This window comes from Struthio camelus, chromosome 9 (assembly GCF_040807025.1).
Source record: "Struthio camelus isolate bStrCam1 chromosome 9, bStrCam1.hap1, whole genome shotgun sequence".
In the NCBI taxonomy this organism is placed as follows: domain Eukaryota; kingdom Metazoa; phylum Chordata; class Aves; order Struthioniformes; family Struthionidae; genus Struthio; species Struthio camelus.
Window position 1 is genome coordinate 19742513 of NC_090950.1, and position 14459 is coordinate 19756971.

At 40.2% G+C, this 14459-nt stretch overlaps 1 protein-coding gene across 3 annotated transcripts in view; it reads right to left on the bottom strand.

Moving 5' to 3' along the window:
* Positions 1-14459, bottom strand: part of OSTN (osteocrin) — a 168108-nt gene that overhangs the window by 82099 nt on the left and 71550 nt on the right. Inside the window, exon 5 of one of the 3 annotated variants that reach the window (XM_068954412.1) lies at positions 9654-9722. The exons of the other annotated variants lie outside the window; for them this stretch is intronic. The gene's annotated coding sequence lies outside the window, so the exon portion shown is untranslated. The remainder of the gene's footprint in view (positions 1-9653; positions 9723-14459) is intronic. 3 annotated transcript variants of the gene reach the window in all.

Consider the following 14459-nt stretch of genomic DNA (forward strand, 5'->3'; position numbering starts at 1 on the left):
ACAAGTGCAACTGCTAATGAATAGGACCCTTAGAAAAGGCAAGCAATTTTTTTCCTTTTTGCACATATTCAGAGAAGCAGAGAAGTTTTTTGTTGTTTCCCCCTCCCCCTTTGGGATTCTTTCATTTGTGATTTCTAATCATCATTCTGCTCTTCTTTCCCCCCTTTTCTTCACTCCTCATTCACGAACCGCCCCCAGGGCTTGGCATCACTCCAGATCCAATGAACTCCAGGAAAGTTCTTTTCTCCGTTTCCCCCCCAACACCTTCTTCTCCTCTCTATTCAAATCGAACTTGTGGACAAAATAAACGCTGGCACTAGGTCATTGTCTTTCCCCTCCTTCCCCTCCCTAACAGAGGATTCTAAGAGAGGATTAAACTAATCTCATACATTGACTCGCTCCCGGGTGCCGGCCTGGACTCCTGCCATGCAACAAGATGGTATGAAAGTATAGTGTCCCAATAGCATGTTTCTGCAGGAACTTCCTATGCAAAGGTAGCGAAAGCTCCCAATACAAGAGCGGATGGTTCTATATTGTGCAATGTCAACACATTCACCATATTTGAGACATTGCCTTGTTTTTAAAAAAAAAGAGTCTAGAAGCCTCAAGGGAATGGAAAATCCACCCAAACAAGTCATTTAAGCGCTACTGGATGGGCTCATTTGTTAATTAATACTTAAGCAAAGAGTTGTCCCTTGATGGGAGGAGGCTACAGGGAGCTGGATTGCCTGGCATTTCTTGGACTCGCTTCCCATCTCTGATGTACACAGATGACCAGTCCTGCAGCAGCCTCCTGGAAACCAGTAGCATCTACTTGCAGGAAGCTTAGCGTCAGCCATTTCCGAGTTCTTCACAAAGGAAGATCATCATCATTATTGGCTTTTGGCAGATGGGGAAACAGGTACTGAAAGATAAAGTGCTTTCCAGGTGCTCACACTAGTAAACAAATGGGTTAGTGGATTCCAGCTGCCTGGATTCCCACTTTGGTGTTTTTGTTGCTGAAAATACTAGCTCACTGCTGACATCTCTGAAAGCATACTGCTAAGGCTCATCTGCTTTGATAGTTCTAATGAAAGAAAGCTGGGAGTCATGTGTGCAACTCCAGCATCCTTCACTGACTTGTACAAAGCTACTCCTATCAAAGGATGTCAAAATGTTTGACAGATATCAAGGCCCTGACTCAGCAAAGTGCTGAAACATGCCTTTGAGTTCTGTGATTTGATAATATGACTTGACTTCACGCAGCTTAAGCACATTTTAAAGTGCTGTTTTATTTAATTGGTAAAATTAACTCAGCCTCAAGACTTCCTCATGAGACAGGTAAGAATTAAACACAGAAATGCACATAGGATTGAGGATCACAGTTTGCTGTTGATAGGGAGTATGTGTAACATACCTTCCTTTCTGGCACACACTGACATTCATTTAAGGCTTGGAACATCAAGGTGGGTAGATATACATGAACTACCACTGGACAGCTACAGTGGACACAGTAAGAGCGTAACCTGTAGGAGGGCATATTCAGAGCAAGCTGCAAAACTCTGGCAGAGAGCCTATGCTGTGGCTCTGCTGCTGCAAAGCTAGCTATCATAAAGCTCATCTGTATGACCCAGCCCCCCCAGTGGCTCCAGGTCAGGATCTGTGGTTACTCCTGGTTCTGTCACAGATTATCTCTGCATCCTTGAGCAAGACATTTAACTCCCTTGTACTAGTTTCTCATTTCTATGTGAATATAAAACAGTTAATTACATCTTCATATCCTATTCACCATCACTCTTTGTGAGCAAGCTGGCAGAAGAGGAAAGGTTGCTGGAAAGAAATAACTGTATAAAAATGGGAGAATTAAGACATGACTAAAGGGTGAAACCCACCCTGACCTCTTTCAGACAGTACGTAAGGGAACACAGTGTCACTCCTGCCTCATTTTCTGTTGATGATTGAACAGCTCTGCGGAAAGGATAAAGCAGACAGAAACCATACACAGATAACAAACAATTCCAGTCACAGACACACAGGCACAAATATCTAGGTGGTTTGTCAGTGAGCAATTAAACCCTGTGCTGAATGGAAATGTTAAAAATGCATCACATTGTGGATTTAAATAGCCTCTTGTTGGAGAAATTGGACTCTCTGCCAAATCTCGCTTGGGTAAACTCTGTCTTTACTGCTGCTGAGATTCTCTGAATGTCCATCAGACAGTTGCATCACACACTAAGTAGTTCGGCATTACCTCATGCCTTAACAGAAGAAAACGAACTAGCAGCCTGTTTTCTCCATCTATTTATTTATTTATTTTGGTGATGGTTTTTTATTGGGGGGTGGGGTATTTTTTGTCCTTTTTCCTCCTGAGGTGAGGGTAATTTGAGTGCACGGTAATTAAAAAAAAAAAAAACAACACACACACACACACACACACACAGTGGGGAAAGTGCTTTGGGAAGTATAAGTAGGAATGGGAAAGGCAGGGAAGAAAAGGAAAAATGTGAGTCAAAGGACTAAATCCAAATTCCAGTCTGGGAATTTTTAACGAAGGCAGAATACTGACTAGTTGAGCAAATTAAGCTCTTTCAAGGGGATCTGGGGAAATGATTGGTTTCCATCCAAGCAGAAAATGTCATTCTTCCCCATCGGTACTAGTGAAAATAAGAGAGGAGAGACAAAACACCCCCAACCCTGCTCTGAGAAACCTGAAATGACGGCAGTAGACAAGGACAAACAAGTAATTAAAATGAAATTGCTTCTCCTCTCCAACGTTTTCTTTCCTCCCAAATGAAAATGGAAAAAATTGATTAGGGGGACGAAAAAAGGAAGGTCCAAAGAGCTGCATCACGTGCAAAGCCACGTGAAACTCGGCCACTCTGCTCCATCAGGGCGTGAGCAAAAATACACTGCAGTGATGGGGGCAAAGACCTGCAGGAAAAGACAAAAATTTGCTTCTTGGACTGTTTTTGCTGAGTCTTCTTCCTGCCTCTGAACCTTGCTTTGATAGTTACAGTTTCTCTGGCTAAATCAACCACATAAAGTCACAGAAAGTTTCAAATATGCTAATCAAGCCACCAGGCCAGAGTTTACATTCTCCTTCTCTAATATCTTTTTCACTGTTATTTCCCAGAAGACAGCTGCTGTCCCAGTTGGGCTAACAGACACTATCCAGCAGCTACTTAGATCCTCGGCTGGAAGTCACTGCCTGCACAGCAGGTCAGCAAAGGGAACACATGCCCTTGCCTATGCCACCTATGCCAATGTACAGTGCCTTTGAGTAGTCAGGCATCCTACTCAAATCTGACTTCATCAGTGGTTTAATTAACGTTAGGCTGTGAAGTAAGGTGGCTAAAACAAATGCTTGCATTTGTACCAGCAGCTCTTCTGGGGCACAGAGCTGTGAATGGTAGTTTTGTTAACTCTTGCTGTAAAATTCACAGGGGACTTCCTTCAGAGCCCAAGGTGCAGCAGCAACACCGAAGACAAGAGAGACAAGTACAATATCTAGATTCGTTTGTGGACACAATGAATAATTCTCTGCAATTTAACAGATTAATTCAGCTGTGGATGGAAATATCTCAAGCCATGAACCTAATATCCAATCATCTAAGACTTCAATATTTACAAATACTAGATTATAAAGAAATAGAAAACTAGAAATATAAACTATTTTCAGCTCAGGAACTTCCCAAGTCAGAGGGGCGTTTTCTGTGTTTAGTAACCCTCACTGCATTTCTTTTCCATGAACTTCTCCAGTTTTCCCTCGAGCCCATGTAAAAGTTTAGCCTCTACAACATCTTCTGGCAAGGAGTTCCTTAGTCTCTAATACGTGAGGTCTTTCAGGTGCTATTTATAATACAAGGCAGTGATATACACAATCATTAGGCTGTCTGTAGGGACAGCAAAGTTCTCGACTCTCCTCTTTCAGAAACAGTCCTTAATACGTTATATAAGGTGAAATCAGAACACGCTCTCCAGCACATCCAAGCTATCTCATAAGATAAATGCAACAACGGCAATATATTAAGCAGTTAACTAAAACAGAATACCAGAGCTAATATAGCACGTTTTGTTGGAGCAGCTGGTGTCTCCAGACACCTGCTAATTCCAGCTAACAGTAAAACACATGCCTGCATAGAGCTTAGACCATGATATCCATGCAACCAAGACAACTTTGAAATTTTCAGAAAAACACTATCAGAAACTGTATCAAATCACCAGACTTTGTGAGAAACTTGAAACTCGGCAAGTTCATAAGCATTTCCAAGAGGTCAGCACATTTCCAAGGAAATCCAGGAGAAAGTATTGTTGATTTGAAATATGACCACTCCAAATTTTGATGAAAATGAGAAATTTAAGACATTTTGTCAAGCTCCACTTCAATATTGCAAACTTATGTGTGAATCCAAAAATGCAGTGACAAATTCTTTGAGAGAACCATATGGGTAATACAAAAGGAAAAGCCAGATGAATTCTTACAAAGTATGAGGCATGCTTCCAGCATCTCCTTTGTATGACGCACATACCTTTGATATATACAAACTAGTAAAGCATTTTATAGGAATTTAAATTGAGTCTGAAGACCTACAACCATCAGCAGAGCTTCATCCTTCTGACCCACCCTTGTTGTCCTCCTGTTTTACCACAATCTCTCCTCTCTGCATGGCCTGGTACTCACTGAGAGAGTTATCCTGGGGAATTCATCAGACACAAGACACTACCAAATGTTTAGAGGAGTTCTCACACATAGTAATAAGAGAATGTATTATTGTATTAGATTAAAAAAAAAAAAAACTGAAAAAGCATGTAAAGGCCTGTGTATCAGAGAATAGGCTGACTGTTCACTACCTCTGATTGGAATTTCCCACACTGATGGTTGAGTCTGTGTTATTTTTTTTTCCATTCTTAACTAAAGCATCTTTTTTATATACCTTTGCTAGAGATAAGGCATTTTTCCACCTGAGATATCTATCCTATCTATTATTGACTTGTATAATTAAGCAATGTCATTATATAAGAGTGGTTTTGGGATCCAGTTGCATTAGCTGCCTTGTATTTTACCTGATTCCCAGCTATTACTAAGAATATAGAAAACACGGTCAAAATTTGTGATGTTTTGTAAACTCTTATGCCAAGCACATGTCTGTGGGGACAGGCAGACATGTCCGGACATTTGAGAAGAAGTGGGGGAGTCAGTCCGTGCTTGTCTTTCATTTTACCCTGCGAGTCTTCCACTCAGAAGGGCCAGTTTCAGCCACCCAAAGGTCCCGGGTAACCCAGAACAACGATGCCTCACTCTTATGTCCTAGGCTTTGACTGGTACTACGGCAACAGCTAAGCCTGGCTGGGACATTTTCATTATAGTCTCAAAGCTTGAAAACAAACAAATTTGTACAACGCACACAAACAGCCTTTTCTAATCCATTTTAATAGTGCTCTGAAGACCAGATCCCCAATTGTCCACTGTGTTCTCAACAATTCGCTAATGATAATTAAAGACGCCCACAGTTTGCCAACTATTTCAACACTCTATTTAACTAGGGAAGATAAGAGTTCAGGAGGAAAGCAAATGAAATGAACTTGATCCAAGCAGGAGGTGTTACCTACTGAGGAGCCCATAAAGGCTTAAAGACACCAAAGGCAGAGTAAAACGTTCTCTAAACTGCACAGCAGATAGATGATGCCAAAGCATGGAATGAAATTACAAAAGCAAGAGAGTGAGTAGGTTCTTTTTCCTTTCTTTCTTTCTCTATAGGACTCACTCCATTGCAAAAAAGTTGCTTAGACAACGGTAACCTCCTACTATGCAATCTGTGTATAAGGAGAGGGAAAAAAAATCAACAACAACAAAAACTGTGCTATAGTTTTTGATCTTCCAGTTTTACTGTTTTCTTTCACCAGTTCAGAGAATTGAAAAATTCTTTCAGTATCCATTTCTGCAGGAAAGGCCCATATTTCCTCCAGGGGCTGAGGTAGCTGCTAGCACCCAGGAAACAGAGAAGATAAAAGGAAGAGGAGGCAGCTATCAACAGGAAGTCCAACTTCCGCTGCTTAGAAGTTCTGCTGAATTAGAGTCCTGTGTAAAGTACTGATTTCACAGAAGGATGGAAGATAATTTAGTTCACCACCAAAGCTATGATTTTGCATAGTTATTTCTATTAAGTTCTACTGTGGCAACATAAAAAAGTTGATGCCCACTGGTCTATGGTGCATTTTCCCTGTGTCAACAGACATAGCAAGTAACTCAGTGCACTCCTGTCCCATTGTAAGATTGAATGAATTGTCTTACAGGAAATGTGTCTTTCCTTGCTCAAGACCACCACCCTTCATAGAATATCCTCTGTCATCATCCAGTGTGATTCTATGCCTGTTTGCAAAGTTTCACGAAGTTTCATCAAATTCAAACTTTCTGTGAGCTACATAAAGGCAAAATTGTACTTGCAGCCTCTTGGAACCTTTAGGATTAGCCTGTTAATATTTCTACTGTTTTGTTGTGTGTGTGGTTTTTTGTTTGTTTGTTCATTTTAAATCTGTTCAGCATCTAACTATGCCTGAGATTAACCAGAGCAGCATACCAACTTCCTTAACAGAATACAAATAATAGGGTGAACAGAATATATTTTAGATTTGTCCCTTCCTGAGGAGCAGAAAGCTATGCTTGGATAATTTCTATTATTACACCAAAGGTGAGGAAGCCTTCGTCGAAAAGAATGGTCTTGCATCATATTTTTTTGCATCATATTTTAAATGAGCTTTATCTGTCCCTTTTTTTTTCTTGAGCATTTCACATTCAGCTTCAGTTTATTTCAACAAATTCCAGTGACTTCAGTACCACCCATTTTGCAGGATTACGTCCCCTATCCGTGAACAAAATAGGAATTGGTCTTTTAGCAAACTGCCATTCACCTCAGTCTAAACCGGAAGCCTAGGGAAACTACGGGGCTGATTCACTGGTATATTCCTCCTGGTCAACGGTCGACGTCAGCCAACTAAACAGCTGGGTATGAAAAGTTCCCCAAGTCTGTAACAAAACAATAGATAAGCAGAAAGATCTCTTCATAAGCAATAACCAATAAAGCAAAACTGCTTTCACAAGTTATAAAGCCCCTCCTGTACAAATAGAGAATCTTTTGCTTATAATATACTTCACTAGAGCTTGTGTTCAGGACTGTAAGATAAGTTGCTCAGCAAGGAAAGAGAAGCCCAAATACATTCACATCCACAACTGTATCTGCATCTATACAGACTGTATCAGAAATGCACTAGAAAACTGAAACACACTGGTCAGTTGTGAATCCTGCACATAAAGACAGGAAGGGGAAAAGTCATCTGGGGGGGGGGAGTTCCTGCTGGCAAAACAGATAGGTGCATGGCCAGACTTGGCTATCTGGGAGAGCTAGAAGACGAATGCTGTGTCTACACTCAATCCAGCCGTTGGTAAAGTCAGATCCAAAGCCTACTAGAATCAGTTAATGCTTCCACCTCTTTGACAGGTTTGCACGGAGCTATAGACCAGCCTGGCATTCACGTATCTCCAACTGCTTTTCAAACAGGTGAAAAACACATGTGTTTAAAGAGAAATACTAAAATAGTGTATTTCAGCCTTATCTTGGAAGAGAACAGGCACTAAAATTACATGGTGACTGCATGTTTGCAACCCCACGTTTGTAATGTTTACCTAAATATATTTTAAAGTACATATTTGTACTTGAGTATGCTCAATGCATGCGTATAGATATGTGTATACACACACACACACATATATAGCCACCATGCAATTTTAGTGCCATATATACAGTTTAGAAGTTACTGAGTCACATGACGAAAGGATGAGCTTGGAAGAGACTAAAGCACTGCATAGCTGTTGTTCATTTTCTCATTTTAATAAAAACTAAGAAAATTTCTGCAATTCTTAGGAGCATCTGGACACAACAACGTTTTTAAAGGTGAAGCATGCATCAGGACTATCATCTTAATTTACAACGTAATCACGTCTTTATTCTAAACAAAAAGGCTAGTATATCAATATTATTTACTGTTCTTCTTTAATGCTTCATTGCACAGAGCCACACAACTAACCGAGCATCTCACCTGTGTTTAAAAAATGGTTAATTCTTAACTTTCATGGATACAGAATAAAACTATGAAATGTGATGTGTGTATGTAGAAATGCACACAAAAAAGAGACTTCATTTGCATTCTTTATTTCTTAAATCTCACTTTTTTCTCTTCAAATGATTGAGGCTAAAATCAATAATCAGAGACCCTTTTTGAATATTAATCTCAAATCTGGCCATATTCGTGCTCAAATAGGTCCTAATGCTTAAATTACTTTTTAAAAAAATACATCTCTATTTAATTCCAGATAATAACTACACTTTGTAAAAATATTAAATTTGTGTAAAAAAAAAATGTGAATACCATAATTACTAAGTGATATCCAACATAAACACAGGCAACTCTACCATCTGTAAATGGTACATGTACCATTGCAGTTCCACTCTGCGTTATTTATTTTCAATCCTTTTAAATTTATTATGTAAATTTTCAAACCAACGCAACCCATACTTAAATTGTTCCGCTTTCATGGAATTTACCTCATCTACGAATAACCCAGGAAGCCTTTCATGTAAATATTCACTAGTATGAAGACTTGCAATACCACATTTGCAGAGTTTCATGTTACACTTTGGGGATGAAATGTCCTTGCTTTTGCTTTGATGCAGCCAACATTCATGTAAAATCGGAGCCAAATCGTTACTAACACACTAAGCATTTCATACTCATCTCATTTACTCTGATGAAGTGGAAATGACTCCACAGAACGGGGGAAACAGTCCAAATCAGTCCTTGCTGATAATGCATTTGACTTGAAACAACTTCAGGCTCGGCAGTGACAAATCAGGACATAAGGTGGCATTATTTCCCTTTGTTAGCTATCTGCAAGGCTAGTGTCCAGATCTACATGGCAATAGCAATGCAACTTTGCTACAAACAAGCTGTTTGGTATTCCAGAAACAAAAAACAAGGAGAAAATCAGGTCTGTACCAACAAGATGCATTCAGAATACTACACAAAGCCAAATCCTGACTCCTCCCCAACTTAAAATTTTCCCTGAATACTGTGTTTATGAAGTGGTCTGGCTCAAAGCATGACTGTTACGGTGCACAAACTGTACAGGACTTTCAAACATTTGGAAAGTCTGGACTTCATTTGTATCCTTGACTCTGTGTTCAGCTGTGATTGCCCATGCCAAGAACTCATATCAGATTCAGGCAGATGCTTGGGAAAAAGCACTGAAAAAATAATTCCAAAGGATACAGAGGCTTGGCTTGCATGTTCATCTACTCTCAGTTCATACAGAGGATTCAAGACTTTTTTTTTTTGGATCACACGTAGCTGCACATTTCAAGCAAAGATTTAAAATCGTAAAACAGAGAACATACTTTTCCCTCATCTTGATCGACATTTGTGCTGTATTTTGATAGAGAATCATTTTCTTTTCCTACTAATATCAGATTTGCATTACAATCTTACTTAGTTTAAATGTAGAAGCTAGAGGAATAAGCACAGAATAGGCACAAGAAGGTAAAAGGCACTGCAAACTGAATGCCAAGTCCAATGCACCATCCTAAGATTGTAACATAAGTAATACACGTTAACTTACTTACTGGAAAATATCCTAGTGGCCTGCAGAGCTTTGTAGTGATCCAGTATTTCTCAATATTTTTATCAACAACCTGGAAATAAATGAAAAAGCTCTAATACCAAAATGTACAGATCTCTCAGAGACAGACAGAGCAGTAAGTGCTAGAAAGTGGGCTAGAACCCTCTGGGAGAAGGGCACATTCAAATAGAATTAATTTTTTTACAGGAATATGCCAAACTGAGGGACAACACAATAGTCTGGACAGCAGTGACTTATGAATTAGAGATTATAGGAGATAAGAAGCTCAACATAAGTGCCTCCTTCAATTTGGGGATAAAAAGGGTAAATGCTAATGCTAAGGATGTGTGGAGTAAAAGAGGGTATTCTGTGTAAAAACCAGGAGCCTGTGGCTTGGGAATACACGGGTGGGACAAGCATAAAAATATTACAGACAGGTTACAGAATGACACAAAGGAGTCTGCCCTGGGAAACTGATGAAAACTGGGAGATGGAGAGAGCCCAGTTTGTTCAGTTTATCAAAAAAAAAAAAAAAAAAAAAAAAGGCTGAGATTTGGACTGACAGCAGTGTGTGAGTACATTTCCCATTCCAGGTACATACAGGAGTTTTCATTCAGCAATTGGAAGTTATTGCTCACAACGGAAGGAAGGTGGACACTTCAAAGATTCCTAGAAGAAACAGTAACTTCTCCTTCACTTAGTAACTAAAAATCAAGAAAGATGCCCTTGAAAAAGGATGCTTTAGCCACATACAAAATCTGAGGCTCGGTACAGAGAACTATAAAGAAAACTGATAGGGCTATATTGTGCCCGAGAAAAAACAAGCATGTGATTCTACAAAACACAAAATTTGTTGCTTTATTCCTTACTATCCAGACACAGTCATTCATTTTCTCCTGAATAAATTACACATGAGAGTATTTTATATGTATTTTGTATGAAATCACAAATTTAAGGCCCAAGTCAGTATAGATACAGGTTTAGCAAAGAAAAGCTTCCAGATGGCATGTGAACAATCCAGTGTTCTCTCCTGTAAATCTTGCACCATTAGAATACAGAGCCACAGGGTCCAGAACTGAGCAAAAGTGGGAAGCACCTAGTGAAAAAACACCAGAAACTCAAGATGGCTCTGAAAAGGGTTTGTTTGTGTTTGGTTACCGTGGTGGTGGCAGTTTGGAACAGCTCTAATTGTATCTGACCCTTTTCACCACTTTACTGAAAAGGCACTCACCACAGTCCAAGAGATGCTAAACACAAAGGCAAATGTAAGCAAACATCTATCTCTGGTCTCATTAATTATCAGCTCTTGACAATTTTTGGATTCCATCCTCCTCTTCTCCCATCTTTTGCAACTCTGAAGGGCCTCTTCTATCAGGTCAATTCCTGTCCCTTCAACCAGGACCACTGTCTCCATGAAAGCGCTCCATGTGAGTGCACACTAGCTCACTGTCAGACATGGCTTGATTTCATTTCCTTCCACGACTAAGAGTTCCTTGACATGGTTATTAATCATGGCCCAACTGACAGGGCGCTGAACTGTCTGGAGATGAAGCTTCACATTCCCTTCTAGAGCTCCCCAGGCAGGACATGGAATTTGCTTCATCTTTGTGTAATCAAGAAATGGAGCACATTAGGGGGAGTGAATTAACCCCAACTTCAGGTTTATAAAGGTGTCCCTGCTCTGTTTAATTAAATCTGTCTTAAAACCTCCTAATCCCAAACTAAAGACTTAATAATGTTCAGGAACCTCTTTTTCTTTACAATATATTGCTATAATCTGCTGACGGCTTAATACTGAAGTAAACATGCTGCTCCTCTACCTGACCTGGCCAGTACAAAAACCAAGTACCACATGATTGAGACCAACTTCTCCTAAAATGGCAAGCACATAGCACACTGTCCAAAACCCTTTTAATACCACAAAACAAGTGTCAAAGACTGTCCACAACACAAAAGTAAATAAATAGAGAGTGGAAGCAAAACCACTTTTTTGCTGTTTCCTCTGAAGCAGTGGAGACCTGTCTTTTAAGGCTGAAGATGGCAACCCCTGACTTCAGGTTCAGGATATTATACATTCCTTTGAGAGAGTCTTGAGGCACAGAATACCAGCCCAGGTCTGTATTTCAGACTGGCCAGAGATTAGTTCTGCTCACGCTCTTTTAAATGTGGTGATAAAATTTTGTAATTCCATCTTAAAAAGTGTATAATATTTGTTTCAGATCATTATCAGCAAAATTCAGATCTTGATCAGGGTTTCCTTCTATGTATAAAACATAGGTGACTGGATTCAGGATTTTGGTGCCAGAATTGAGTATCCTGGGATATGATCTCAGCATCCGTTTAGTCCCAAGAGGTACCAAACAGTCAGCAGAGCTTCAGGAGAGAGACTGTCTCAAGAAGAGGAGTTTGAGGAGGCAATTAGATCAAGAGTGAAACAGTGTGATCCACTGTCAAATCTGGGGAAGGAAAAAGGAGGAACAAAGCAGAGGTGTAAGAACAGAGGCAGCAAGACAGGTTGTAAGGACTGCCAGCCCATACTGAGAGACTCTTGGGCGGTAGAGATCAATTTCTATTGCTTTTTCTCCCATATCCACAGTCACATCCAAGTTTGACTGAGGAAAGCTGAATTTTTTAGTGCTTCTCCCTTCCTACGATCGCCTCTGGTGCCTCAGAGAGGGAAGACAGGGAGAAATACAGAAGAATTGGACACAGCAAATGCTGCATCCAGAGAGAACATCTAGTGGATGGAAATGCTTTCTGCCCTTTCTTTCCCTAAGAGGATTATTTCAGCAGGGCCTGGCTGGCGTCCGCACCAGAGCTAAGCGCTAGTGACCACGCCAGCCAGTCTTACCCTCCTGTCAAAGGGTTTCATTAAGAGTTAGGTTCCCTGTTGCTTTCATGGCGGCTTGCACGTGCTCACTAAATATCCTCCATCCACTCCCAAGGTATTTGCTGATACAGAAATCTTTCCCTTCCCTTCTGGTCCCTCTTGCCCTCACCCCACCTCACCTCCCCAGAGATCTGGGGCCACAGCACAAGTCACCATCCTGCTGGGAAATTTTCATTACACGGGGATGGGACAGAAGACTCAAGCTGAAAGTATATTATCAGACAGGCAAGAGCCTCATGTCTTTACATCATGTCCATTCTTCCTATCATGCCGTTAGTGAGCTATTAGTACACATAAGCCATACAGAAAACAGCAACAACAGTGAACCACTTCTTCTCATACGCTGTTGTTGCTGTGGAGTAACCAGATAAATCGTTGCTCTTGGCCCACTTTGGGTGCTACTGCATTGGCTGCCGGGCCGTACCATGCGTTAGCACCTTGGGCCTGCTGCCTTGCTTTCCCTCCTTGCTGAAGGGGTATTTCAGACCTCAGAACTAAACAAAAATTCCTATGTCCCAAAGACTAAAGACAATTATATTCCTTCTTTCCTAACACATCTTGCCCTCAAGTCCTACCTCTCTCCTGCTCCCTCAGACAGCCAGGAGAATGCAAGGGAATGAGGTCCATTTGACTGAAGACAGGGAAGTCAAATGACAGTCCCACTCCTGTTTTAAATAACAACAAAAATGCTTAACCTACTTTTGAGATAAAAGTGAGGAATTTTCATCATTAAGCTCAAAGGGAGAAAAATCAGGCTTCCTCTCCTCAGTCATACAAGTAAATCCATCAAGCTGGGGGACTGACACACCATGATCATAGAGCCTGCAAGTGGGGGAGGTATGGATGTCCCCAGATTTTTAGCTCCCCAGCATCCTGGGAATGAGGGAAAGCTCTATTTCTCTCTATTCAGGTGAGCCTCAAAGCATCAATATTTCTGGCAGAACCATTCAATGAACCCAGCTGAGAACTAGCTCACTCCTTTAATCACATTGCTCATTTCTCTATTACCACCTTGCATAGAACCAAGAGAAAGACTTGGCTCTGACTGTACAGATAACTTAAAGGTATTTATAATACAAAATACAGGACGTAAGAATGGATATATTGGCTCAGATCAATAATCACTTTTCAAAAACCACTCATAAATCACTATTTCCCTTTAAAATTGAAGCCAGAATCTGTGCTTTTATGTTACTAGTTTATGTAATAACTACAGTGCTCTAGGCAAGCACTGAAGCACCAAACTCCAGTATCACCTAAGCAGAATACATCAACTGATGTGTAACTCCAACTTTTTTCTCAGTATTTCTTACATATGATTTCTGGGTAGTATAGGGATGTTCAGCAATAGAACTGGTAAAGATAATTATCCTATGTTGCGATTTTTTTTCCCAAATAAGAAACATTAGAATAATCTTTTCATGAAAAGCCCCCACACTTTTGAAAAATAAGAACTATTTCTATTTTACTCTCTTCTCTTCTTTTTAAGTTCCTCTATTCCAATCTGCGTTCTGTCACCAGAGAAGATACTTGGTTGTTCTTTACTTCAGGGACTGTTCCCCCCACCCCCCCACACACAAAAGGATAGAAAAATGCTGAGAACCCTAAAACATTGATGGGGGAGGGGAGGGAGGCAGGAAAAGGGCCAGTCTGTAAAATGTTGGATCAGCTCCAATAGGACAGCTTTGAACTTTTGCAATGCAATATGCATGGAAAACTCAGAGAGGATTTGAAAGTATTGATGATACTTCCTATTTAGAGGTCAGAGAATCCTAAAGAAAAAAACAAAATGTTTAAATCTTAAACAGTTTGCTAAAATTGGATTTGTGCTTTTCACTCGACTCCTCCTAAAGCTTTATATTCTTTATGTACCAAAACGTTCAGAGAAAACATTCTAGAAATACTTATGAAAGTGTTCAT